This window comes from Canis aureus, chromosome 27 (genome assembly GCF_053574225.1).
Source record: "Canis aureus isolate CA01 chromosome 27, VMU_Caureus_v.1.0, whole genome shotgun sequence".
NCBI lineage: Eukaryota > Metazoa > Chordata > Mammalia > Carnivora > Canidae > Canis > Canis aureus.
Genome location: NC_135637.1, coordinates 36,409,446 through 36,437,232, shown reverse-complemented (window position 1 = coordinate 36,437,232; position 27,787 = coordinate 36,409,446). Strand labels below are relative to the sequence as shown.

At 43.6% G+C, this 27,787-nt stretch overlaps 2 long non-coding RNA genes across 2 annotated transcripts in view; one reads left to right on the top strand and one right to left on the bottom strand.

The window, feature by feature from the left end:
- The window catches only part of LOC144299281 (uncharacterized), a 325,504-nt gene extending 298,118 nt beyond the window's left edge, over positions 1 to 27,386 (top strand). The window contains exons 2-4 of the long non-coding RNA XR_013365989.1: positions 23,674 to 23,794; positions 24,529 to 24,700; positions 26,863 to 27,386. This is a non-coding gene — a long non-coding RNA (uncharacterized LOC144299281). The remainder of the gene's footprint in view (positions 1 to 23,673; positions 23,795 to 24,528; positions 24,701 to 26,862) is intronic.
- Positions 901 to 17,944, bottom strand: LOC144299276 (uncharacterized). Its single transcript, XR_013365984.1, has 3 exons — positions 17,759 to 17,944; positions 16,710 to 16,809; positions 901 to 1,698 (listed from the first exon to the last, which is right to left on the bottom strand). It is a non-coding gene; the product is annotated as an uncharacterized LOC144299276 (long non-coding RNA).
- Positions 27,387 to 27,787: the final 401 nt, after the last annotated feature.

Here is a 27,787-nt window from a genome sequence, read left to right as displayed (position 1 = left end):
GCCCTGCAGAACACAAATGCACAACAAAAATAAATCTTATTTTAACGACACTGGAGAGCTGTAAATGCAGCAAGGATCCAATGCACTAAATTCAGGAAAGGAAAGAGCCCTTCCAGGCACTTCCTGTCACTTTCCCTCCTTTATTTTTATTCATAAGATTTATCACTGCCCACATTACACAGGGCAGACACTTACTTGAAACCCTTACAGCCAAATATCTTTGAGAATTCAGGCGTTTTCTACCTTAGAAAAGCAATACAGTGCATATATTCTACTTTTATTGTGTGCCCCACAGGACCAGGGGCAGCAACCCCAGATCAAGCGCATTAATATTTCTGTAACTAAGATATGACTATTCACTGTAATTGTGAGGAATAAAGATTATAGATGGCCTTTTGTTGACTTAGGCCAGGAGAAGCCAGATGAATTATGCAGAAGTTTTGGTCTTCTGGGGTTTTTTATTTCAGAATTGTGCCATAGAGAGCATGGAGCATGATATTTTTATCGTTGTCATTAAATGTCCATCTGTCCCACTAAATAAATGCATGTCCTGTGGGGACAGGGACCTTTCGAATGTGAACTGTGTAGCCCAGATTCTATGACAGCCCATGACTCGTGAGAAGCTCTTAGTACATGAATAGATGACACTTTGCAAAAGGGACGCCCAGGAAACTAACAAAAAATGGAGCTGCTTTGTCAACCACAAAACAAATCTGAGTGCTTTTCATTTCTTCATCAGTATTGAGTCATGAGTAACAAGACTTTTCAGCTCAGCAGATTTGGGTATCTTGAAAAGTTACAGTCCTCGTTTATATTGAGACATGAACAACTCAAATGCTTGATGTAGATGGAGCCTGGAGAATCATGGCAAAATAACGTCTCTAACATTTCCTGCTAAAAAGAGGGAAGTAATTTCCTTGTGAAGATGATCTCTATAAGAGCTCTTCACTTAAAATGCACCAATTCTTCCTGAAGAATGGTGGTTTATAAACAGGATTCTATCAACTGTTTATGTAGTAAAATTACAAGGAATAGGGGTCATCCCAAAACAGAAATATGTACTAACAGCACATTCAGCAAGAGAAAATTGGATGAATATAAGATTCACATTGTATCCATTAAAAGACATTTCTTAATACAAAATATCTCAGCTTTTCATTCTATTGCAATCTTCCTGTTAAATTAGATCCTGAGAGGTCACAGAACTTATGCCTAAATCACACGGCACTGGAAAGTGGAAAAGCTATAGGAGTCAATTTTTTAAATAAACATAAATGAGCAAAATTTATAAAAATGCACCAATCAACGAGTCTTCATTTTACCTTCTGGGAGTGTATAAAGTCTGTTGCCAAGATACACAGATGAAGATAATGCCCGTGATGTTGTCCCCGAGTTTGCAGCACATGTTTTTCTCTTCTTAAGCAGGCAAAAATGATACAAGAACGTCAACTGCCACAAAAGCACATTTTTCTGGTAATAAGAACTGAGACAGGAAGAGAGCCAGTCTGAGCTGGTAAAGAAGTTGGGGCTTGAACAGAACTGTCACTGCTGCTCAGGGCTTGGTCAGTGGGAGCCATAGAAGGAAGTCTCCTGAGGAAGAGAAAGCATGTGCAGATGTACCACCAGCAAGCCCAGCATGACAGAAGGCAGAGGCCTAAGCCAAAAACAGCACTCAGCTCTGGTTTCTGGTGTGTCCACCTAGGGAAGGACAATACCAGAGGTTAAGCATTTACATCTCCCAGACCTTTCCCAGGTTTTGTCACAGTGCTTTGCATGTACTTACGCCCTTGCTGGATGAGCAGCCTGTAACTGAACAACCCTACTGTATATTCTCTTTGCCAACATAGCCTTCTTCTGACCACACTGATTTGGGGGATAATCAGTAGAAGAAGAAATGCAAGATAGCCTTGAAACAGTATTTAAATAGCATCATCCCTATGAAAAAGGCATCTGATCCCGTCCACATTTACAAACGTAATGCAGCGTTTGCTGTATACTGCTCTACGTACACATCATGTTGCTTAGAAAACCCAAGACCCAAGCAGAAAGCACATGATGGGAAGGCGGCAACGCAGTGAATGTGGCCTCTGGAAGTTGACCAGTAGGAGTCCCAGAAAGGCATTACTGAATTAGTAATCATAAGCAAATGACCTGATTTCTCAAAGCCTCAATGTATCTTACATGACAATTATAAATAAATCCAATGAAGCACTCAGGACAGAGTCTGGCCTATAGTTTGAGTTCAACGTGTGTCAGCTGTTGGTATTATCACTACGAATCGGCTTTCCTGCTATTTTTTTTTAAGATTTTATTTATTTATTCATGAGAGACACAGAGAGAGAGAGACAGACAGAGACACAGGCAGAGGAGAGGGAGAAGCAGGCTCCATGCAGGGAGCCCGACGTGGGACTCGATCCCAGGTCTCCGGGATCAGGCCCTGGGTTGAAGGTGGCACTAAACTGCTGAGCCACCAGGGCTGCCCTCCTGCTGAATATTGTTCAATACTTTGTAACAATTTCTAAATATTTTAAGTTTAATTAGCGACATTAAAATAATAGAATTTACTAATTGGAATTGGAATCGTCTTGTCATTTTAATAATTCATAGTCTTATATAAGTTTCTACTTCATAACAAAAATTATTTTCAAATGTCACATCCGTTATCCTACTATGCAGGAATGAACTCACCTTTTTTACTCCTTATCTTAGAGCATGCTACATGAGGTCACCAATGTGCAAAGCAGCTCCTTCCCCGGGCAGCCCTTGCAAAACAACACACCTGCTTCAGAAACATCAATGCCAGCAACAGACCTCAGGAATTGCAGTTATTTTACAAGAAATGGGTAGCTTGAAGAAATGAGAGGTAATGAAGGTGGCTGCAAAGACTCATCTTATTTTGCAGCCAATGAAATTGCTTAAGTGTCAAGTCTGGATGTTTCTCTATTAATAAACATTTCCAATTACTGAGGAATTTGGGTATTGGCTTCAATTTGACCTTTATAGTAGAAACGCATATAGCTTCCAGGACTTGACAATAATGACAACTTCTAGAACTTCAACACGGATTTCTTAGGATCCTCATTTTGACACCATGATACGTAGGACATGTCTTGCCCAGTGGGAAGGAAACATCTTTCAGATAGAAAGCCGTTTCAGCTGCCAGAACAAAGTATGTCTCACCCTAGCAGCAGCCCTGTATGCCTCTCCTGCTCTGGACTGCTCGAAGGGGAACATAAGTGTCATGTATCCCATATTTTGAGGGAAAATCCCAACCACACACACCAAACCTTCTGACAATAAATCCATCAGTTCTCATGCACTATAATACTAAATAGAAATGAAATTTTCATTATAAGATACCAAAATCACATTATTTTCTACTCCCTAATATTAACCCACAAGTCTGCCGCAAGAATTATGTGAGGATTTTTGCTCATGGTTGTGAAGAGAAGTGGGACTTATGTGTGTGGAATTCTAGGTTTCTATGACCTTTAATTATTGTTAAATATGTTGAGAATAAACACAAATTATTATTTGTGGACTTTCCTTAATCTGTATCTAACAGTTACCTTCTATGTCACTTACTACTGCAAACTGTTGAGAGATTTCCTCTTAGTTAACCTTGACTCTATCAGCATCATCTATAAGAAAAAAAAATAGTAACTAACTATAGGCATTAATATATTTCTTATTGGATTTATACTGTTAGTCCCTTTCCAAAAAAGGCTCTGAGGAAGCTAGCCTTTAAACAATTCCTTTCAATTTATAGAACAGCTTCATATGACTTTTTTCTTAGATGGTCACAACAGCCCTATGAATGAATTTCTTATTATTGTGAGAAATTTGTGATTGGAAAAATGTCTTGGAGTGGTCAAGTGGCTGGTCCAAGATCATATGGTCTCCAAATTCCACAGCCAGAACTCCAGTCAGGGTTGGCTTAATCTGGAGGCTGTACTGGATGCTTTCCACTCCACCATACCCCTCCACACATTGGAGATTAGATCTTTCCTATGTAATTAAGCTTGAGTCCATCACCAGGGACTCAGAATTACCAAGAATCTAAGAACATGCTAAATTTCTAATCATCCTACAAGCCTTAGACCTTACTTTGTCCCAAGTAACAAAGTCATCACCGGACAGCTGGCACCAAACTCTTCCAACACAGCAGCAAAACCTGCTCTTGAATCAGTCAGAAGCCCTTATGATCCTGGCTTGGGACATGGTGACCAATATATCCAAGCAGAGCTAGTAGACTTCTACAATCTCAAATTCTTCGTCTAGTACATTTGGATATGAATCTGATTGCTTCCAGCTTTGTCAGCTATGTTAGTAGAATCATTCATGACTTTAAAATCCCCCAAATAGTATGGAAGGCCAGTTCCAGGGAAATATAGTGTATTGTCTAACAATAGCAACCAAGACTGGGATTGATGAGTACAATGAGGTGCAAGAAGCTCTGGATCATTCCAGAGAAGTTTCAGATAACTTGTGTTCTTTGATTTGTCATGATTCAGGGCTCAGAACTCCCGCACAATATAGAGTCTACACTCTTTATTAAAATATAGATCACATGGATTTAGTTTAGAGGAAACTATGCTTACTCGGATAATGAACCAGTATATAAAACAACAGGATCATGAGCCAGTTTCTTGAGGATAACTTATAACTGGAAATAAATCAATTAGGGGAAATAGAACAAGATAAAATGCAATCTCAGGAGATATCTTGTTGTAATTGAAACCTAAGTCATTTTACCATGTCTAGATCTTTCTACTGTTAAGCAGTCTTCAAATATGTCTCCTCATCTAAAAGCTTCCATTGAAAAAAAATCTATGTGGGTCTACATGTCAGACAGATTTGGATTCAAAGCAGAATTTCCTAATTTCTCAGTTTGCAGAAGTTACCTAACATCACAGGATCTCCACTTCTCATCTGAAAATAAGAATTAATGTTTGTGGTTTTTAATATTATTCGATTTGTCATCTCTAGCCCATAGAAAAAAATCAAAAGTATAAGTTAGGCTATAATTTCAAGTATGAAAGTGTTACAAGACTCTGATATCTTGATATGTGGTGTCCTCAGACCACTAGAACTATGATGTCCATTTTCAGTTTTTTTCTAAATCTGTAAAATAAGAGTCTCTACAGTTTGTAGAGAGTTGACTAATGTTCCTAAAAGTTGGCCAGCTCCAAGAAAATGTGATGTTTGTGAATAAGTTTTTGGAGATCCTCTCTTTACCTTTCAAGGGGTGTTGTACCCTGTGGGCTAATCCCCAAATGCCCCTCACCTCATGTGCCATTGTGGAGCTATAAAGACCAGAAGGGATGAGTAATGCAGTGTCAACACTTCAAAGCCTGGATGGAGGGAACATCTTTATATATGACAAGTGGTATGGCTATACACAGATGGCTTAGTCCTAAGTACCCTCCAGGGTCCACACATTTCACAATAATCTTTTCAAAGTAATTGCTGCCACTTGAGTAGTACCCTCAGAAAATTACCACGTTGTCAATTTATTCTCTAGCTTTTGAAATTCCGTCTCCCATTTCCCTAAGGTAACAGACTCTAATGTCTTAAATCTCCAAACATGGGAAGATACATTTGCATTATATATTACATTAATATTTTCTTCACTCCCTTAGCTTATTTTTTAGAAAGTAAGTGTAGACTTTGGGTTCATATTAATGGAGTTTATGATTAATTATTTTCTACCTCATTAGGTTTTCTTTTTATTGGCAAAATGGACGTCAATGTTGAAGGAGGTCTAGTAGGGTAGAGAATTTTTACACCCGTGTGCCACAAAGTATCCTCTTTATAACTTCCTAGAAAAAGGGAACTATTTTCCTATAATGTTGAGGTTGCCTGCTTCTTTTTCAAAATCAAATTTTGTCTTAGTGTGCAGTTTGCATGTTTATCACTCAAGCACTTGATATAGGTTTTTAAAATAGTATGCACAGAATAGCTACTTAATGCATTGTTCTGTAGCACTGCCATGCTTAGCATATGGAAGGTGGTATCTGATTATTATTTTTTATTGTATTTTTATCATTGTGGGAAAGAAAGACCTCTGGTCTTTTCAGCACTGCTCCTAAACTGCAGGGATAGCAGGGTATTATTTACACTTAAGCTTTATCCCTGAAATATCTAATAAAATAAAGGAGTTCATTTGATCCTGAAAAATGTCAAATTATTAATGTCATTTTTATTCAATGTATGTAACAAATATTTGTTGTGTCTATCATTAGTTAACTTACCCTTGAACTAGAATTTGTATTTGTTTACTTTCTTTTCAAGCTGGATCACTCAATTTTTTTTCATGAGAATCCATCTCCACAACCAGGAAGGTACTTACTGGTAAAAAGTGTAAAGGGAAAAACAGCTTCTGTGAAATGACTGGATCACAAGGAGATGTGTGGCCATTAATTCAGCCCGGAGACATCCTTCAGTAAGTCAGAAACCAGATAGCTAACCAACCAGGATCATGCAGACCAGAGACACTTATTCTGTTTCTCCACAGTTCAGCTTGTGTTACTGGGAAGTATGAAGCGCTATCAGGCAAATCTTTTGTTAGAGATGATGTAAACAAATAATGCTTATTTTCTTGTTCCAAAAGAATCATTTCCTCACAAACAGAGCTTACTATTAAATATACTACACAGGGGTGATGGGTGGCTCAGTCAGCTAAGCATCCCAACTCTTGACTTCCACTCAGGTCATGACCTCAGGGTTGTGAGACCGAGCCCAGTGTCAGACTCTGTGCTCTGTTCAGCACAGTCTGCTTGAGATTCTCTCTCTCCATCTCCCTCTGCCCCTGCTCATGCTATGCTCTCTCTCTTCAAATAAATAAATAAGTAAAATCTTAAAATACAGTGGATAGTAACCTGAAATATAACTCCACATAAACTCTTAATAAGCTCATTGTACCAAATGCAGGTGCTAATATCCCTCCCTTTCAATCCATCAAAAAAAATATTATCCTATGAGTACACTGTTTGCACTAAAATTTTATATTAAGTTATGTTGGATATTCATATATGAAAGGAAAGGACTAATGATAAGAAACTGAGGAGTGTATAAAACTAGCCAAATCAGGGACACCTGGGTGGCTTAGCAGTTAAGCATCTGCCATCAGCTCAGGGCATGATCCTGGAGTCCCAGGATTGAGTCCCACATTGGGCTCCCTGCATGGAGCCTGCTTCTCCCTCTGCCTATATCTCTACCTCTCTCTCTCTCTCTGCCTCTATCTCTCTCTCTCTGTCTCTCATGAATAAATACATAAAATCTTAAAAAAAAACTAGCCAAATCAGATAAGCCAGAGATATGTCTCATGGGAATATAGAACAAAAAAATACTTGTGTATTTGAGTCATAAGAGCAGAAAAGAGCATTCATGAGCATTTATTTATCCTTGATGTTACTTGGGGACAAGGCAATTATGTCTCCACCATCATTAGCTGGAGTATGTACAGAGCAAAGAGGAATGCCCTGTTCTCATGTTTTAGTACAGTTTATCCAGAAGACTGGAATACTCCATTCAAAATGAATCATCCTTTAATGCAAAACCAATCCTAGGAAAATTAACAGGACAACCAGAAATGTGTTATTCCAAAGACATTGCCCAAATGCCTGCAACATAGTACATTTTCACTTTTGTTTGTAGAATGGTCGTATGACAGTCAACGAAGAAAGCACCAAAGAATTGCAAATACACAAATATGAGTTAGTCACAAGTTTAATGAAGGGCTATCCAAGAAATCATATATGGCAAGTAAGCATCCCAGTTAAGGGGTAAGAATGTGATAATAGCAGTACTTTATACACATTTCATTTATCCCTCCTGACCACCCCATGAACCAATATTCTCACCCAGATGAGAACACTGAGCTTTCATAAGGTTGTGGATTTGTCCAAACTTACAGAGAATGCATAATGCAGTCACCATGGTACACTGAATCACAATATCAACAAAAGCAAGGGCATATAACAAATTCAGAGAGATCAAGTCAACCCTTTAATGACTTTTGAAATGACTAATACTAATGCCAAGAGGCACCTGGGTGAAGCAGTCGGTTAAGCATCCTGCTCTTGGTTTCAGTTGTGATCTCAGGGTTATGAGATCAAGGCCCCACATTGGGCTCTGTGCTCAGTGCACAGTCTGCATAAGATGCTCTCCTGCTCCTCTCCACTGCATGGCCTGCACGTGGGTGTGTACCCTCTCTCTAAAATAAATAAATAAATAAAATCTGAACAAAAACTGCCAACTACCCTTTTTTATATGGAACTGACCACAGCTCTTCCATAGTGGACAATGATACTAAAGATCAATAGATTTAAAACTCATAATTAAGTATAATATTTTAGCAATTTTTTGACTTTGGTGGAAACAGAAACAACTTCTCTCCTAAGAAATATTAGAGACATCCACATAAACACAATTTATGACAAACCATAGTACTTCTTTATAAATGTAATAATTTTTGATTTACTGACCATAAGTACTATATTACATTTGTGTTATTTTGTTTAGTTACCATGTGTTTTACTTTGTTTAAGTGCCATGCTTACAAGTGCCATATTATACTCACAGGGGCAGTGTACCTTAGTGGTTAAGATTAAAATAAAAAAAAAAAAAGATTAAAATCAGATTATCTGGACTCTACTAATTTCCAGCTGTGTATCCCTTAAAAAAAAGTCCTTGATTTCTCCATACGTGTTTCCCCTTTTATAAATGAAGAAAATAATAATAATTACTCCATAGAATTGTTGAAAGGATTATATAACTTAACACATGTAAGGTACTTAGGATAGGATGTAGCCTATATTAAGGACTCAGTAAATTTTTGTAATTATCATAATTATTACCCAATCTAAATATAAGTAAGCTACATTATGATGAAGTTCTATTCTGTTTCTAAAACGTATGTGGATTCACTAGCATTAAATAATATCGGTTATTAAAAAATAGAAGATTAGTGCATCTACAATGTACCCAAACTGGAAGTATATGTCTTGTGCATCTTTGCACATGGCATTTCTTACTGAAATCGAACCCCTGAACTTCTTTCCAATCACATAAGAAATAGTGCAGGGTATATATTAACCAATTTGTGAATTCTACCCTGATTTATTTGGGTCACACTCACCAAACAAATGCTCCTTCTCTGCTTAACCTGAGTCACATTACACAGTGTATGGAAAGTGTTGGAGTGCATATTTTCATGTCATCTGTTGGATTCATTACATAATATTTTAACACCCAAACTATACTCTCTAGTTCACAAAACATCACAGTTGAAACCATGTCAGGGACTCAGATGGAAGAACTTTTCTCCCTTGGACTGGTTCACAGGAGCTAGCCCGGCAAGTCAGTTAATTTCTGTAGCACACATGCATGGTCTCTACAGGCTCCTCATTGGCCATAACTCATGAGCAAATGTACATTAGCTCATTGGCTGCTCTGAGGGGTTAAATTCAGAGTATTTTCACTCAGAATAAATTTTTGGCACAGTGTAGAAAAACAATTGGGTAAGACAGAGTTTTACCTGGGGTGCCTGGGTGGCTCTGTTGGTTGAGCATCTGACTCTTGGTTTCAGCTCAGCAACTGATCTCGGGGTCATGAGTTCCAGACGCACATGGGCTCCATGCTCAGTGCAGTCTGCTTTGGAATCTTCCTCCCTCCTCCTCCCCCTTGGTCCCTCTCCCCACTTTCAGTTTTACCTAACACAATTTACAGAAAAAGTGAAACTTAATGATACTGAAAATCAAGCTTGTTTCGTGTCTTAGAGTAGGCTGGTGAGTCTGAAGAGGGATGCCCAGATGGCTTTTAACTGACCCCAGCCCTGCCCTCTTGGATCTGCCCCCAGCACCTGGGAGGACTTGCACAGTCAAAAGATCACTTCAGAAAAGACTCGTTTTAGCCCTCACCTCATTGTGGGGTCCCGCACATGGTTACGAGCCCTCCTGAGTATAATATTTGACCTCTTCTCAGGCAGAAATGACTAGTATTTTGCTGGGGAGAGTAATGAATCAATACTTATGGCACTGACCCCCTTTGCCATGTCCTTCCTCATCCCTGTCCTCAAGCTCCTGCTCAGACTTGTCATCAGCACACAGCAAAAGCACTGTGGAGTAATTATCCTGTCAGGGAGCAAACACAATTTTCTGTGGATGCAATCTCAGTCTCTACATGCAATGAAGAAAGTCTGAGAAGGCAAAGCTCCTGTTGATTAAGATAAAGATGTGATGATGGCTTGTTTCTCCAGGGTAACATGTAGAGTCACTACAAATGAAGACCATTAGTGGTCACTACAAATGCAGTCATTAGTGGTCAAAGGTAAGCTGCACAGAACTGAATGCCAGGGAAATCAAGCCCATTTTTATTAATTTCCTTACCTTTTTCCCACTAAATATTATTATTAAGCTGCCAACAAGAAATCAACTTACTGTTTGATATTTCCACATTTAAATTCACCAGGAGGGAGAGCACACACACACACACACACACACACACACACACACACAAATAAGGCTGTGTATTAACAGAAGGAAGGTGGCCAAAGGGAGAAGTAGACACTTTTGGGAGCCTGGACAATGTTGCTTCAGGAGGAAATTACGTCAGAAAAATGTAAATGCGAAAACATGTCTTAAGTCATCAGTAGATGAAATGCGGTTGATTATATAAAATTGAGAACTAAATATACTTAAAATTATGATTCTATTGATGTCAAAAACCAGATTCTTGAAGAAAGTGATTGAAATGAAGTTGGATGAAAATCCATTTTTAAGGACTTTTTTTAAAACCCATCAGATCAAATAAGAGTGAATGTTTGAGAAGGGATAATTTTCCTCACAAGGAAGGGACTAATTGTCCTCATAGGTTTTCCTAAATATACACACTTTAGGTGTCTTTTCGGACAATATTTAGCTCACGAAGTTGATTTTATACTTAGAAATTATTTAGCAAGAGGGCCCCTTGGTGGCTCAGCGGATGAGCATCTGTCTTCAGCCCAGGGTGTGATCTCGGGGTCCTGGGATCAAGTCCCACAACAGGCTCCCTGCATGGAGCCTGCTTCTCTCTCTGCCTGTGTCTCTACCTCTGTGTGTGTGTGTGTGTGTGTGTGTGTGTGTCTCATGAAGAAATAAATAAAATCTTTAAAGAAAAAAGAAAGAAATTATTTAGCAAGTTACATTTATTTATTTATTTATTTATTTATTTATTTATTTATTTATTTTTTATTGGTGTTCAATTTACCAACATACAGAATAAAACCCAGTGCTCATCCTGTCAAGTGCCCCCCTCAGTGCCCATCACCCATTCACCCCTACCCCCCGCCCTAGTCCCCTTCCACCACCCCTAGTAGTTCGTTTCCCAGAGTTAGGAGTCTTTATGTTCCGTCTCCCTCTCTGATATTTCCCACACATTTCTTCTCCCTTCCCTTATATTCCCTTTCACTATTATTTATATTCCCCAAATGAATGAGAACATACACTGTTTGTCCTTCTCCTATTGACTCACTTCACTCAGCATAATACCCTCCAGTTCCATCCAGGTTGAAACAAATGGTGGGTATTTGTCGTTTCTAATGGCTGAGGAATATTCCATTGTATACATAAACCACATCTTCTTATCCATTCATCTTTCATTGGACACAGAGGCTCCTTCCACAGTTTGGCTATTGTGGACATTGCTGCTAGAAACATCGGAGTGCAGGTGTCCCGGCATTTCATTGCATCTGAATCTTTGGGGTAAATCCCCAACAGTGCAATTGCTGAGTCGTAGGGCAGGTCTATTCTTAACTCTTTGAGGAACCTCCACACAGTTTTCCAGAGTGGCTGCACCAGTTCACATTCCCACCAACAGTGCAAGAGGGTTCCCTTTTCTCTGCATCCTCTCCAACATTTGTGGTTTCCTGCCTTGTTAATTTTCCCATTCTCACTGGTGTGAGGTGGTATCTCATTGTGGTTTTGATTAGTTTTTCCCTGATGGCAAGTGATGCAGAACATTTTCTCATGTGCTTGTTGGCCATGTCTATGTCTTCCTCTGTGAGATTTCTGTTCCTGTCTTTTGCCCATTTCATGATTGGATTGGTTGTTTCTTTGGTTTGAGTTTAAGAAGTTCTTTATAGATCTTGGAAACTAGCCTTTTATCTGATACGTCATTTGCAAAAATCTTCTCCCATTCTGTAGGTTGTCTTTTAGTTTTGTGGACTGTATCCTTTGCTGTGCAAAAACTTCTGATCTTGATGAAGTCCCAATAGTTCATTTTTGCTTTTGTTTCTTTTGCCTTCGTGGATGTATCTTGCAAGAAGTTACTGTAGCTGAGTTCAAAAAGGGTGTTGCGTGTGTTCTCCTCTAGGATTTTGATGGAATCTTATCTCACATTTAGATCTTTCATCCATTTTGAGTTTATCTTTGTGTATGGTGAAAGAGAGTGGTCTAGTTTCATTCTTCTGCATGTGGATGTCCAATTTTCCCAGCACCATCTATTGAAGAGACTGTCTTTCTTCCAATGGATAGTCTTTCCTCCTTGATCGAATATTAGTTGACCATAAATTCAGGGTCCACTTCTGGGTTCTCTATTCTGTTCCATTGATCTATGTGTCGGTTTCTGTGCCAGTATCACACTGTCTTGATGACCACAGCTTTGTAGTACAACCTGAAATCTGGGATTTTGATGTCCCCAGATATGGTTTTCTTTTTTAAAATTCCCCTGGCTATTAGGGGTCTTTTCTGATTCCACACAAATCTTAAAATAATTTGTTCTAACTCTCTGAAGAAAGTCCATGGTATTTGATAGGGATTGCATGAAACGTGTATATTGCCCCGGGTAACACTGACATTTTCAAAATATTAATTCTGCCAATCCATGAGCATGGAATATTTTTCCACCTCTTTGTGTCTTCCTCAATTTCTTTCAGAAGTGTTCTATAGTTTTTAGGGTATAGGTCCTTTACCTCTTTGGTTAGGTTTATTCCTAGGTATCTTATGCTTTTGGGTGCAATTGTAAATGGGATTGACTCCTTAATTTCTCTTTTTTCAGTCACATTGTTAGTGTATAGAAATGCCATTGATTTCTGGGCATTGATTTTGTATCCTGCCACGCTACCAAATTGCTGTATGAGTTCTAGCAATCTTGGGGTGGAGTCTTTTGGGTTTTATATGTAGAGTATCATGTCATAGGTGAAGAGGCAGAGTTTGACTTCTTCTTGCCAATTTGAATGCCTTTAATGTCTTTTTGTTGTCTGATTGCTGAGACTAGGACTTCCAGTACTATGTTGAATAGCAGTGGTGAGAGTGGACATCCCTGTCTTGTTCCTGATCGTAGGGGAAAGGCTCCCAGTGCTTCCCCATTGAGAATGATATTTGCTGTGGGCTTTTCGTAGATGGCTTTTAAGATGTCGAGGAATGTTCCCTCTATCCCTACACTCTAAATAGTTTTGATCAGGAATGGATGCTGTATTTTGTCAAATGCTTTCTCTGCATCTAATGAGAGGATCATATGGTTCTTGGTTTTTCTCTTGCTGATATGATGAATCACATTGATTGTTTTACGAGTGTTGAACCAGCCTTGTGTCCCGGGGATAAATCCTACTTGGTCATGGTGAATAATTGTCTTAATGTACTGTTGGATCCGATTGGCTAGTATCTTCTTGAGAATGTTTGCATCCAGGTTCATCAGGGATATTGGTCTGTAATTTCCTTTTTGGTGGGGTCTTTGTCTGGTTTTGGAATTAAGGTGATGCTGGCCTCATAGAACGAGTTTGGAAGTACTCCATCTCTTTCTATCTTTCCAAACAGGTTTAGTAGAATAGGTATGGTTTCTTCTTTAAACGTTTGATAGAATTCCCCTGGGAAGCCATCTGACCCTGGACTTTGTGTCTTGGGAGGTTTTTGATGACTGCTTCAATTTCCTCCCTGGTTATTGGCCTGTTCAGGTTTTCTATTTCTTCCTGTTCCAGTTTTGGTAGTTTGTGGTTTTCCAGGAATGCGTCCATTTCTTCTAGATTGCCTAATTTATTGGCGTATAGCTGTTCATAAGATGTTTTTAAAACCGTTTGTATTTCCTTGGTGTTGGTAGTGATCTCTCCTTTCTCATTCATGATTTTATTAATTTGAGTCTTCTCTCTCTTCTTTTTAATAAGGCTGGCTAATGGTTTATCTATCTTATTAATTCTTTCAAAGACCAACTCCTGGTTTTGTTGATCTGTTCCACAGTTCTTCTGGTCTCGATTTCATTGAGTTCTGCTCAAATCTTAATTAACTCTCTTCTTCTGCTGGGTGTAGGATCGTTTTTTGGAGATGTTGTGCTTAGAAGACCTATCGAGTATAGAAAGAGCTACATTGAAGTCACCAAGTATAAGTGTATTATTATCTAAGTATTTCTTGACTTTGGTTATTAATTGATTAAAATATTTGGGAGCTCCCACTTTCGGGGCATATATATTGAAGACTGTTAAGTCCTCTTGTTGGATAGATCCTTTTACTATGATATAGTGTCCCTCTTCATCTCTCACTACAGTCTTCCGGGTAAATTTTAGTTTATCTGATATGAGGATGGCTACTCCTGCTTTCTTTTTAGGACCATTTGAATGGTAAATGGTTCTCCAACCTTTTATTTTCAGGCTGTAGGTGTCCTTCTGTCTAAAATGAGTCTCTTGTAGACAGCAAATAGTTGGGTCCTGCTTTTTTATCCAGTATGAAACCATGCGCCTTTGGATTGGGTTATTAAGCCGGTTCACGTTCAGTGTTACTATTGAAAGATATGAATTTAGTGTCATCATGATATCTATTCAGTCCTTGTTTTTGTGGACTGTTCCACTGAACTTCTTCTTAAAGGGGAATTTTAAGAGTCCCCCTTAAAATTTCTTGCAGAGCTGGTTTGGAGGTCACAGATTCTTTCAGTTGCTGCCTGTCTTGGATGCTCTTTATCTCTCCTTCCATTTTGAATGAAAGCCTTGCTGGATAAAGTATTCTTGGTTGCATGTTCTTCTCCTTTAGGACCCTGAATATATCCTGCCAGCCCTTTCTGGCCTGCCAGGTCTCTGTGGAGAGGTCTGCTGTTACCCTAATACTCCTCCCCATAAAAGTCAGGGATTTCTTGTCTCTTGCTGCTTTAAGGATCTTCTCTTTATCTTTGGAATTTGCAAGCTTCAATATTAAATGTCGAGGTGTTGAACGGTTTTTATTGATTTTAGGGGGGGGGGATCTATTTCCTGGATCTGAATGCCTGTTTCCCTTCCCAGATTAGGAAAGTTTTCAGCTATGATTTTTTCAAATACATATTCTGGCCCTGTGTCCCTTTCGGCGCCCTCGGGAACCCCAATTAAACGTAGGTTTTTCTTCCTCAGGCTGTCGTTTATTTCCCTTAATCTATCCTCATGGTCTTTTAATTGTTTGTCTCTTTTTTCCTCAGTTTCCCTCTTTGCCATCAACTTGTCTTCTATGTCACTCACTCGTTCTTCCACCTCGTTAACCCTCGTCGTTAGGCCTTCTAGTTTGGATTGCATCTCATTCAGTTGATTTTTAATTTCTGCCTGATTGGATCTAAATTCTGCAGTCATGAAGTCTCTTGAGTCCTTTATGCTTTTTTCTAGAGCCACCAGTAGCTGTATAATAGTGCTTCTGAATTGGCTTTCTGACATTGAATTGTAATCCAGATTTTGTAACTCTGTGGGAGAGAGGACTTTTTCTGATTCTTTCTTTTGAGGTGAGGTTTTCCTTCTAGTCATTTTGCTCAGTGCAGAGTGGCCAAAAACAAGTTATATTGGGAAAAGGAGAAAAAGAGAGAGAAAGAAGGAAAGAAAAGAGAAAAAGAAAAAAGAAAAAAGGAAAAAAAAACGAGAAGAAAAAGAGAAAAAAAAGAAAGGAAAAAAAAGGGTGGGAGAAGCAATCAGAAATCAAAAAAAAAAAAAAAAAAACAAACAAACAAACAAAAAACCCACGGGGGAGTATCTTCTGATTCTGTATACTTTAAGTCCCTTGACTTCCCCTGGAACTTGTCCTTCTAGCTGGTCTTCTGGGGGAGGGGCCTGTTGTGATTTTCAGGTGTTAGCACTTGGGGGAGCTGCTCTGCCCCCTGCCTGGTGCAGGACTCAGTGGGGGTTGTTTACCCCGTGAGGCCCCAGGAGGAACAACCACAGTGGCTGCTCTGGAAACCTGGATTCAGCCCCCGCAGTAACTACGGTGCTCTCTGTCTGCAGGGCCTGGAGGCTCTGGGGGGCGGGCCGCTGCTCTGCTCAGCTCGGGGCAGGAGCATCCTTGCTATCCTGGGCCCTCCCGGCCTCTGCCTGTCCTGGGGGTAGCCCAGATCCTGGGCTGTGTCCGGTGCCCTGTGCTCCCGGTCTGCGCTGTTGGATTCGCGCTCCTGGCCGTGCAGCCCCCTCCGCGGAGCCGCCGCCCGAGCCCCTCCGAGCTGCTCCGGGTCCCGCCGTGCGCGCTGCAGCCCTTACGGAGCTCGGGGCACTCTCCTGGGCGCGCAGGTGTCTTGTTAGTGTCCCAGGGAGCCCGAGGGCATTCCCGCCCTCCTGGGGTCCTGCTCCAACTCCCTGCGGGTGCCCTTCCACCAGGGAAGGTTGGTGCAGCTCCTGCTTCTCCCGGACGGAGCTTTCCTGTCCTGGGGGCACTCGGCCCGGCCTTACCCCGGCTCCTCGTGGGGCCCCTCCCCTTTGGAGGCCTTTTGTTTCTTTATTTCTTTTTCTCCCTCCTTCCTACCTTGAGAGAATCGGGAACTCTTCTCACTGTAGCATTCCAGCTGGTCTCTCTTTCAATCTCAGGCCGAATTCGTAGATTTTCAGGATGATTTGAAGGTTATCTAGGTAATTTGGTGGGGACAGGTGATTTGGGGACCCTACTCTTCCGCCATCTTGCCCCTCCTCCCTTTGTATCTTTAAATAAAAACTGTGTGCACACACGTGTGTGATGAACTACAGCTTATGTTTGCTTGTGAACCCCTCAGACCTACCTATTCTAGAGTAAGTGTGTAATTAACATTTACTGTTGGTCCTTCCACACTTTGCTCTCCTATTTCCCAACCATTTCCAACTGTTAGCATGGCTATGCTTCGCTCAAACCTCTCAGATGGCAGTAATCATGACAAGTGCTTACATAGGACATGTTTTGTGACAAACATTCCTCTACATGACATATATATTTCGCTTAATCCTCACAACCATCATATGAAACGGATACTATTATCATCTCTATTTTACAGATGGAAAATAAATCTCTCTATTTTACAGAGAAGTCAGGAAACTTGCCCAAAGTCATGCACCCAGCCGATGGCAGAGGGAGGACTTGAACCCTGAGGTCTGAGCCCGTTCTACATAATTACTCTCCTGGCCCTGTCACCAGCTCATTCTCTTTAGCTGTGACCAATAGTTTTTAATTTTGATTATTTGAACTTATTTTCATTTTCAAAAATTCCTTGACGATTCAAATCCCAATCCTCTGAAAAGATTTTCTCAATCAAATAAATGTATAAAGTACAAAGCAGGGGTGCCCGAGTGGCTCAGTTGGTGAAGCATCTACCTTCAGCGAGATCACGATCTCAGGTTCCTGGGGTGGAGCCCAGTGTCGGTCTCCTAGTTCAGTGGGGCGTCGGCTTCTCCCTTTGCCCCTCCCACTGTTTGTAATCTCCCTCTCTCTCTCTCTCTCTCTATGTGAATATGCATATATATATAAATATCAGAGGCCCCGAAGGGGTTGCCGGCGCGGCCCCTCAAGCTCAGGCCGCAGTCTCCGCCCCGCGGCCCCACACTCACGTCACCCAGGTGGAGGGCGTTGACCTGGGCCTGGACCAAGGGCGGCTGCGGGGACCCAGGCTGTGCGTGCGCTTCCCTCTCCGGCGCCTGGCGGGGAGGTGCGGCGCGAACCCGGCGGGCGCGGCCGTCAGCAGCGGGAAGCGGCCTCCCCAGGGCGGCCACGGCCCCACTCGCGGCCCCACACGCGGCCCCACACGGGCCGTCGCTCCCCACCGCGCGCCAGGGCGGCCCGGCCCCCTGCGTCTCCCGGCGGGCCTTGCGGCGGCGGCCTCCGCGCGAGGGGCCCCGAGGCCGCCTGGGCCCCGGAAGGCCGCGCGGACGCGCCCGGAAGCCGGAAGCCGGAAGCCCGCGCCGGACCCGGAGCCGCGTGCGCGGTGGGCGGCGACGGCAGAAGCTTCGGGAAGGAGCCCGCGGAGGCGCAGAGGCTCTCCGGGGAGGCCCCACTACCCCGACGGGTCGCCGAAGCCGGCGCGGGACACGCAGTCGTCCCCTGAGGGGTAAGCCGAGGCCGGGCCAACCCGAACCCCCGGGGCGGCGGTGCGCGCGGCTGCGGCTGCACGAAGCTCGGGGTCCGCCCCAGAGACCCCCGCACACATGCCCCGGGGTGGAGGCCGGGTCGGGGCGTGAGGGGGGCGGGGGGGGCCCGTGGGGGGCACCGTGGGGGGCGGGGCGACCGCGAGGGGGGCCGTGGGGGGCGGGGGGACCGCGAGGGGGGCCGTGGGGGGCGGGGCGACCGCGGGGGGGGGCCGTGGGGGGCGGGGCGACCGCGAGGGGGCGAGGGGGCGGCCGCGAGTCCCCGGAGCCCTCCGCGCCGCGCGGCCACCTGCCGAGTCTGCGAGCGAGTCGGGGCCTCGAGGCCTTGGCGCCCGGCGGTCCCGGCCGCGACGTGAGGCGGGAAGGCGCCGAGGGCAGGCTCAGGCCCGCAGCCGCAGGTGCAGCCCCCGCCCCCGGGGCCTCCCGGCTCCCGGGTACGTCGTCCGTCCGCAAGTGGTTTCTCGTGCTCTGCGTCATGCGGACATTGTCGCCTCTTACACGGTTTCTTTCAGGTTTTATTTGCTCAATCGTGAGAGACACAGGGAGAGAGGGGCAGAGACACAGGCAGCGGGACAAGGCGGCTCCTCGCAGGGAGCCCGTCTGGGACTCGATCTGGGACCCCGGGGTCACGGTCACGCTTGGGCCGGAGCAAGACGCTCCACCGCCCGCACCCCGCGTCCACAAAGTTGTTTCAAATGTTGAACAGAAAAGTGTTCCTTTCGCGTCTATGCGTATAGTTGACTTTAGGTAACATGCCCCTCGTTGTTGTTTCTGAAGGATTCCTTTATTGCCGAGCGAGCGAGCGTGCGAGCAGCGGGCGGGCAGGGACGGCGCCTAAAGCAGAGCCCAAGGGGCGCCCGTCGGGGATGCCAGGCCCTGTGGGGCCCGCTCAACCCTGACACGGTGACCTGAGCCAGAACCCGGAGCCCCATCGTGCCTCGACCATTGAGCTTGAGGCGTGGTGATCGCGCTGCGGGCAGTTCAGGCGGTGGCAGGAGCTGCTTTTCCTTTTGGCGTCGGACCTGCAGGTCACCGCCCCGAGTGCTGGGATTTTCTGGATCTTCCCTCAGGCAGTGTGGGAAACAGATGGTGAGCACATAGGCCTCCCCCTTCCCGACTGATGCTCTGGGCAGCTCTTCAGGTGGACTGGATGGTCCCAATGTCAAGGCACCACGGTTCCGTTACAAATAACTCGATTTGCAGCTAAGGGCAAGTAACAAAACACAGCTTTTTTTTGAGCGAGGTAAAAATGGGATATCTTTGAAGTAATACATTCGGAGGAATTTTAAATGTCCAGCATTGAAAACACGTGACCTTTAACGATCTGAAGAATCACCGTGGTTTTCCTTTTCTTATTAAGTTCCTCTTAATGTGACGGACATATTGGATGACAACGTGATTATTTCCATCCAAATGATCGGGATCCCTGGGTGGCGCAGCGGTTTAGCCCCTGCCTTTGGCCCAGGGTGCGATCCTGGAGACCCGGGATCGAATCCCACGTCGAGCTCCCGGTGCGTGGAGCCTGCTTCTCCCTCTGCCTGTGTCTCTGCCTCTCTCTCTCGCTCTGTGATGTGACTATCATAAAAAAAATAAAAATAAAAATAAATCCAACCAAATGATCATCGCCTTAGCGTCACGTTAAAAGTCAGAACGTGTCACATCCAATGGTGTTGACAGCAACACCAGAAATGAATACACACACACACGCACATGTAAGTGTGCTTAATGGTTGGAGAGGAGCAAACCCACGTACAGTGGACATTGTCCCCGGGATGTGTGCCAAACATGAAGTCACACTCATTTTTAATTTTAACGAGTTGTTTCGCAGGCAAAGCAGTGAGGCAGCCAACAGTCTGTGACTGACTTCTTTTTTTTAAAGATTTTATTCATTTACTCATGAGAGACCCGAGAGAGAGAGAGAGAGAGAGAGAGAGAGAGGCAGAGGCAGAGACACGGACAGAGGCAGAAGCAAGCTCCATGCAGGGAGCCCGATGTGGGACTCGATCCCAGGTCTCCAGGACCACGCCCTGGGATGAAGGCAGCACTAAACCACTGAGCCACCCGGGCTGCCCTGTGACTTACTTTTAAAAAGACCCAAGGGCCGCGTGTGTGCTCAGGGCTGGGGGTGGGGGGCACATGTCCAGGCCCGTGGTTACCCCCCCCATCAGGCACTTGCCGCCTCTCCATCCTCACTAAGCCGAGGGTGTAGTTAATTAGCGGGAGGCTGGGGTGGCGTTGGACCCGCCGGCAAATCCCGAGGGGCTCTGGTGTCCTGTTACAGGCAAACCCACCCTGCGGTCCGGTCCGGTCCGTAGACTAAGGGAGCCTGGGCCTAACGGAGGCTGGGGATGTAACTGAATCAGGAACATCTTACGCTCACTGGCTCGATGTCAGATACGTAAAAGCTTAAGAAAAAAAAAAGATTTTTAGAAAACATTGTAGCAGGGTTGGCGACATCGTGCAATGGCATAAACAGGGTGGGACATTTGGTGTCACCAATCGGCAAAGTAACCTGTGCCACAAAATAGTTTTCAAAGCTTCTTAAAGTATTTTCTCATTCGAGGGGCACCTGTCTGGTTCAGACGGATGAGCACGGGACTCTTGACCTTGGAGTTGTGAGTTTGAGCCCCACACCAGGTGTACAGGTTACTTAACTAAACACGTGAACTAAATAAAAAAAGAGAGTGTTCTCATTTCAGACTCCACCAGCCCTGTGTGATAGAGAAATGTGCAAGCATTTATCTCCAGTTCGCAGAGGGCAAATTTATCTCCGGAGAAATCCTGGAGCCAAAGAGAATAGTGCAGAAAGGGCTAGAGCCACAAGGCGTGACGGGGCCCCAGGGCCGCGAGGGGGTAAGACCTTCCCTGAGGAAGACTACAGAGGCAGAGAAAGACCTAGCTCCGGCCCCTCCCCATTCTCCTCCTGAACAGAGTCCTGCCTGTGGGCCAGAGAGCCTGGCCAAGGTTGACGTTGCCTTCCAGCCTCGTCCCCTCGTACCCACGGTGCCTTCAAAGATGGGCCCTGGAGGGGCCACTGAGACCCTGAGGAATTGAAGCGCTAGGGATGTGCATTTGACACACGCAAACCTGGTGGCAGATGGAGAGGAGGTGGGGGGGCCTGCAGGGAGGCTGCGTTGACCAGCTGGTGAGCAGTGGAAGCCATGGAGAAGAGAAGCCGCCAGGGGAGAGGAGAGGTCTACCGGGGAGCGCTGGCGGTCTCAGGCACTGAGTAGATGTGGGCGCCTAGTGGGAGCGGGAGCAGGACATTGTCACAGCCACGAGGGAGGTCGGGTGCCAGGACAGACCTCCTGCAAGGGTAGTTCTCCAACTTTGGCCTTCTCGAATCTTGTGGGATACTTGGAGGGCCTATGAAAATAGGGAGGTTAGGTCCCTACCCAGCAATGTCTGATTCCAGAGGCTGGAGCAAGACTCCACGTCCACGTTTCTAGCAAGTTCCTGGGTGATCCTAATGCTGCTGGTCCTGGGATCACACTTTGAGAACCACGGCCCTAGAGGGGCAGTGTGCTTTCTCGTGTTGACCCAAGTCCTAGGAGGGAGGTAGACACAGCAGCTGGGACGCAGGACTGCAGGTGCGCCAAAGGGCGGCAGCGAGTCGGGTCCGCGGTGCAGTGACTTCCCGGTGGGGTGCCCTCCTGAGACCTAGGCAGGTGCAGGGGAGGCTTGCCTTCAGAGCCACGCCCCCTCTGCAGTGCCACCTGTTTCTGGGGACTTCCCTTCCTCCTGTTGGGGAAGGGCCATGGGATATGTAGAGCCCAGCCCAGAGAGCGGGGAGGGACCTCAGTGGAGGTGCTCTAAGTGCAGGCAGCTCCTTCGGGGAAGGGGAGGTGCCACCATGGCGTGGCGGGCACGCTTCAGGTGTGCAGGGCAGCAGGTGCAGCCAAGCAGGGTGCAGGGACCGTCGGGTGTGCAGACGGAGGCTGCGTGGTCTCTGGCGCTCCGGGCGGCAGCTGCCAGGGCAGCCCCTGAGTCCTGAGCTGCAGCTCGGGGGGCTGCGGCTGGACTGTGTCCTGGGCGGGTGCGCGGTTGGGAGGGGGGCACCTGCCTATGAGTCTGCGCTCACTTCCTCCTTGTGCAACTGCACAAACAGTTCTCGAGGTGAACCGAGCTGGAGGGAGCGGGACGGGGGCTCCTCTGGCTTTTCTGAGGATGCTCAGGGAACATGTCCAAGTTCCTCTTCTCTGACCATTCCCTGCATGTAGGACGGTTGTTTAGTTGTCCCCGTTCTGGAGGAACATTCTCTGCTGGTTCCAGAAAGTAGGAGCCAGTCACAAACCGCGAAGAGGGCCGGGTTCTGGGCGGGATGTGCCCTGGAGGCTGATGCGTCGCCAGAGCCTCTTTCAGGGTCTCCTGTTCAGTTGCCCGGAATACCCTGACTGAGGTCGCCCTGTCCTCTTCCTGAAGGTCCAGCCTCCTGGGCACCTCAGGTGCATTTGCATTCCGCTCCCAGGCCCTCCCAGTCTCTGCAGCCCTGGATTCCTTTTTGAGATCCCTTGGAATGTTGCTCTGTCACCACCATGGGGGGTTAACCACAATGGCACAGAAACCAAAGGTCTCTGCTGCTTGTTAAACTCCTGGGCGTGTCGGTATAGATGTGACCAGTCAAGAAATCACACGTAAGGGTTTTTATATTTTTTATTTTTTTAATAATAAACTTATTTTTTATTGGTGTTCAATTTGCCAACATACAGAGTAACACCCAGTGCCCATCCCGTCAACTGACCCCCTCAGTGCCCGCCACCCATTCACCCCCACCCCCCACCCTCCTCCCCTTCCACCACCCCTAGTTCGTTTCCCGGAGTTAGGAGTCTTCCATGTTCTGTCTCCCTTTTTGCTATTTCCCCCTTATTTTTTCTCCTTTCACTGTTATTTATATTCCCCAAATGAATGAGACCATATAATGTTTGTCCTTCTCTGATTGACTTATTTCATTCTGCATAATATCCTCCAGTTCCATCCACGTCGAAGCAAATGGTGGGTAGTTTTGAGGCCACATTCATTTGTGAAGTACCACTGGCGATGGGCAATAAGTTGTAGATGCTGATAATTTATTTGCATAGCCATTCAATAACTGGCATAGTGGGTTCATTTTTTGAAATGATTTTTATTTATTCACGAGAGACACACAGAGAGAGGCAGAGACACGGGCAGAGAGAGAAGCAGGCTCCGTGCAGGGAGCCCGATGTGGGACTCGATCCCGGATCCCGGGATCACGCCCTTAGCCCAAGGCAGGCGCGCTCAACCGCTGAACCACTCAGGCATCCCAGGCATAGTGGGGTTCAAAGAACAATTTTAGATCGGGTTGCGGAGAGGGGAGACTAGAAGCCAAACACACAAAACATCCTTGCCTGTTCTCATTCCAGGGCAGAGATTGAGAGACATGTTGCCTCAAAGTCAGGACTCTTCTGCAATAAAACGTAAAGAAGAGCTCACACAGAAAACAAGCCTCTGAGTCCTACAAGAAATCAGGGAAATGGGTCACAGGTAATTTAACATTTTAAATCTCCCTCTTTCATGTTTATGTGTTTTTCGTGGCGTCTGACTTTAGGCAACATCAGTAGGAAGAGATCGTATTTAGAGGAAGTATTTCCAAAGACGAGTATGCAACCCAGGTGAAACTTACTCTGTTCAATATAGATTTTGGAAAGCAGATAGCACCTGGGTGTTTTGATAATTTGAGAAAGCTCTTATTCGTATCTCTATATCCTGCTGTGTTACTGGATCTGCATGTCCCACATTGAATATGTTTAACTCTGTATGCTGTATGATGTACATTTGTGATGTATTTCTGCTCTGCTAATGTGTGACTGACAGCTCTACACCATATGAAGAGAGGAGCAATTTGAAATGCCAGTCTGTATCACTGTGTCCCGCTTAGCTAGGCATTCAGGGTCCTCCACAGCAGAGCTTCTACTCTGTAGTCCTCCATTATATCTCCACATATACCTTTCTTGACCTAAACCACATCAATCTTCATTCCCCACATATGCCACAAACTTTCCCCCCTTTATGTGATTGCTCGTCCTGTCTATAATCCTGGAATGCTCTTCGTCCTGTCATTTCCAGCTCTTCAAGTCCTATCCAAAATTTGCTCCAAATGCTGTGTCCGTGCTTGGGGTTCAAGATGGCTGACTGAGCACCCACTTTTATATTCACCTTTCTCAAAATCCTAATGAATTTCATGAAAAAGTTTATTTAATAATTTTTTTTTATGATAGTCACAGAGAGAGAGAGGCAGAGACACAGGCAGAGGGAGAAGCAGACTCCATGCACCGGGAGCCCGACGTGGGATTCGATCCCGGGTCTCCAGGATCGCGCCCTGGGCCAAGGGCAGGCGCTAAACTGCTGCGCCAGCCAGGGATCCCCATGAAAAAGTTTATAATACCAAAGGTAAATCAATAGTAACAAAAAAAGAAACTTGATAAGTACTATTAGAAATTCTATACAAAGGAATGATTGACTTATTTCACTCAGCATTATACCCTCCAGTTCCATACATGTTGAAGCAAATGATGGGTATTTGTCATTTCTTATGGCTGAGGAATATTCCATTGGATACATAAACCACATCTTCTTTGGGGAATATAAGTAATAGTGAAAGGGGATAGAAGGGAAGGGAGAAAATGGGTAGGAAATATCAGAAAGGGAGACAGAACGTGAAGACTCCTAACTCTGGGAAATGAACTAGGGGTGGTGGAAGGGGAGGAGGTGAATGGGTGACGGGCACTGAGGGGGGCACTTGTCGGGATGAGCACTGGGTGTTATTCTGTATGTTGGGTAATGAACACCAATAAAAAATAAATTTAGTATAAAAAAAGGAAGTTCTATACAAAATCTTGTGTACCGTGAAAATGAATGTTTAATATACCTATGAATTCACTTGTCCCGCTTAATGTGCAAGATCTATATAAAGAAAACAGAAAACTTTGCTGATGGATGTAAACTAGGATCCGGATGGGAAGATTAAAGTGTGAAAGTGTCAATTCTTACAAAATAAATCCATGAATTCAATGCAATCCTAAAAAACTCAAGGATAATTTTCATGAAACTTGATAAGCTATTTCTTAGTACTTCTAAAAGTAAGGAAGTATAAATAGCCAAGTGAATCTTAGATGAGTGAGGACTGCTTACCCTACAGATATCAAAACATACTAAAGAGCTATAATGGATTTTTTTTAGTAAAAGATTCTGGCAAAATTGGCTATCCACATGCAAAAAAATAAAATAAAACTCTCGTTTATATCATATCCAAGAACATAATAATTTCCAGGTAAATTAAGGACTATATGTGAAGGATAAAAGTCCCAAGTTTTTTAGAAGTTTATATATGATATAAATATATCATATATGAAGTTTATATATGATATATCATATATGTGTGTTTATATATATATATCTTCATGACCTTGTGGTAGAAGGATTTTTACTCTCCTAGTCACAAAGGAGAACCTTGATGAAGTTGACTACATGACAATTAAGAACAACTGTTCATCAAATGCCAGTACGAAAATAATAAAAAGACAGAGAGGGTGAGGATATTTACAACACACATTAACTATCAAAGGATTATTATCCAGAGAAAGAGGATTTATAGATGAGTGAGCAAAAGGCCAGCGACTTAACAGAAAAATAGGCAACAGAATTAAACAGACACTTCTCAAAAAACAATAGAATACGCAAATATCTAATAAACATATGAAAAGGAGTTCAACTTTACTAGCAAGTCACAAAATTGCAAATTAAAACCACAAGATGATACCGTTACACACCTACAAGATGAACAAAGTTTAGAAAGCTTTATCTCAAGTGGTAGCAAAGTTAGGAGGACACACAACTGATGAGAATATAAATTGATACCAATATTGGGAAGCAGGTAGCATGTTTTATTAAAGTTGAAGATGAGCATACTCCTTACTTACTTACATGGTCTCATCATTTAATTGTTTATGATTACCAGAATCAACATGCGAGAATGTTCATCTCATCTTGTTCTTAAATGACAAAAGCTGGAAATACTCCATTCTGCCTCAACAGTAGAATGGGTAAAACGGAAGTGTAGTCATACAATGGAATATTGTACAATAATAACAACAACAACAACAAAATAATAACAATCAACAAACATGATAGTAAGTAAAAAGTGAAGTTACAAAATTGCATATAGCATGAATATTATATAAAATTTAAAAACAGACAAAACTAAACGATACTGTTTAGCAATGCTTCAGGCCATGGTAAAACTAAAAATAAAAGCAAGGAAATAAATACCATCAAGGTCAGGATAAAAATGACATTTTGTACCTGAGTGGTCATTATATGGATGCTTTTTTTACCATCATTTGCTAAACTGTACACATAAGATTTAGATAGTTGTCTGTTTATTATACCTCATAATCAAAGTAAAGAATAAAAAACCCAGAAAGTAAAAAAAAAAAGAAAAAAGAAAAAAGAAAAAAAACCATGAAAGCCACTAGACGAACATACATGCTATTTCAATGGGTTGCTAAAAGTAATATTTCAAATTCAAATTCCAAATTCAATTCATTCAACAGGGAGTGTCAAAACTGGAAAGAAGGGATCGCCAAAGTTGACTGCAAATACATTTAAAACATCTCTATGGCCGCAGATACAACAAACAACTTGGAGAAAATATTCACAACGTCTACAAGACACAAAAGCTAATATCCATAGTATATGAAGAATGCCTACAAATCAATGTAAAAGAGATGTGGAAGGGCAGGCAATACACAGAGTGAAAGTTGCAAAGGATCAATAAGCATGAAAAAGTAATACATTTTATTAGGATTTGGTAAACTGCAAAATAGAAAAAATAATATGTAAAATGTAGGGTCATTTAAAGTAATCAGAATATAATCATCTATAAAATACAGATATACAAAACGTATTAAGCTATAAAATTATCACAAAATCTAAGAACTAAGGAAGTCATTAAAGGCTAAGTCTCCTTCTGGCTTTACCATTCTTAATGTACAACTTATCCTCATAGTCTCAAGATGGCTGCTGTGTCCCAGACATTACACCTGGGTTCTAGGCATAGAGAAGGGAAGAATGGCAAGAGGAGAACTGTACATGCCAGCTGGATTGGACCTACACATCAGTAAACTTGTACCTTTCCTAGAAGCCTAATCTCTAGAATGACACTTCAACCTTACTGGCAAAACTGTGACATAGTTTACTCCTAACTCTTGGGATTTGAGGAGGAGCATATCTTTTAAATGAAGATATTTTTGTGCCAAACTAAAATGTGGTTTTGTTAACAAGCAAGAAGTGGAACATATATCTTGCTTGGTCAACTAGTGATGCTGTGGGAAGGAAGCACCGAGACTAGTCCTTGGTACGTTGAACATGCTCAATAAACATTAGTTAAAGAAATGGGATTTTTTTATATTATCATCTACACAATCCCCCAGAATGACAGTGAAGGGGGGGACCAAGATGAGAGCCGAGCATCAGCTA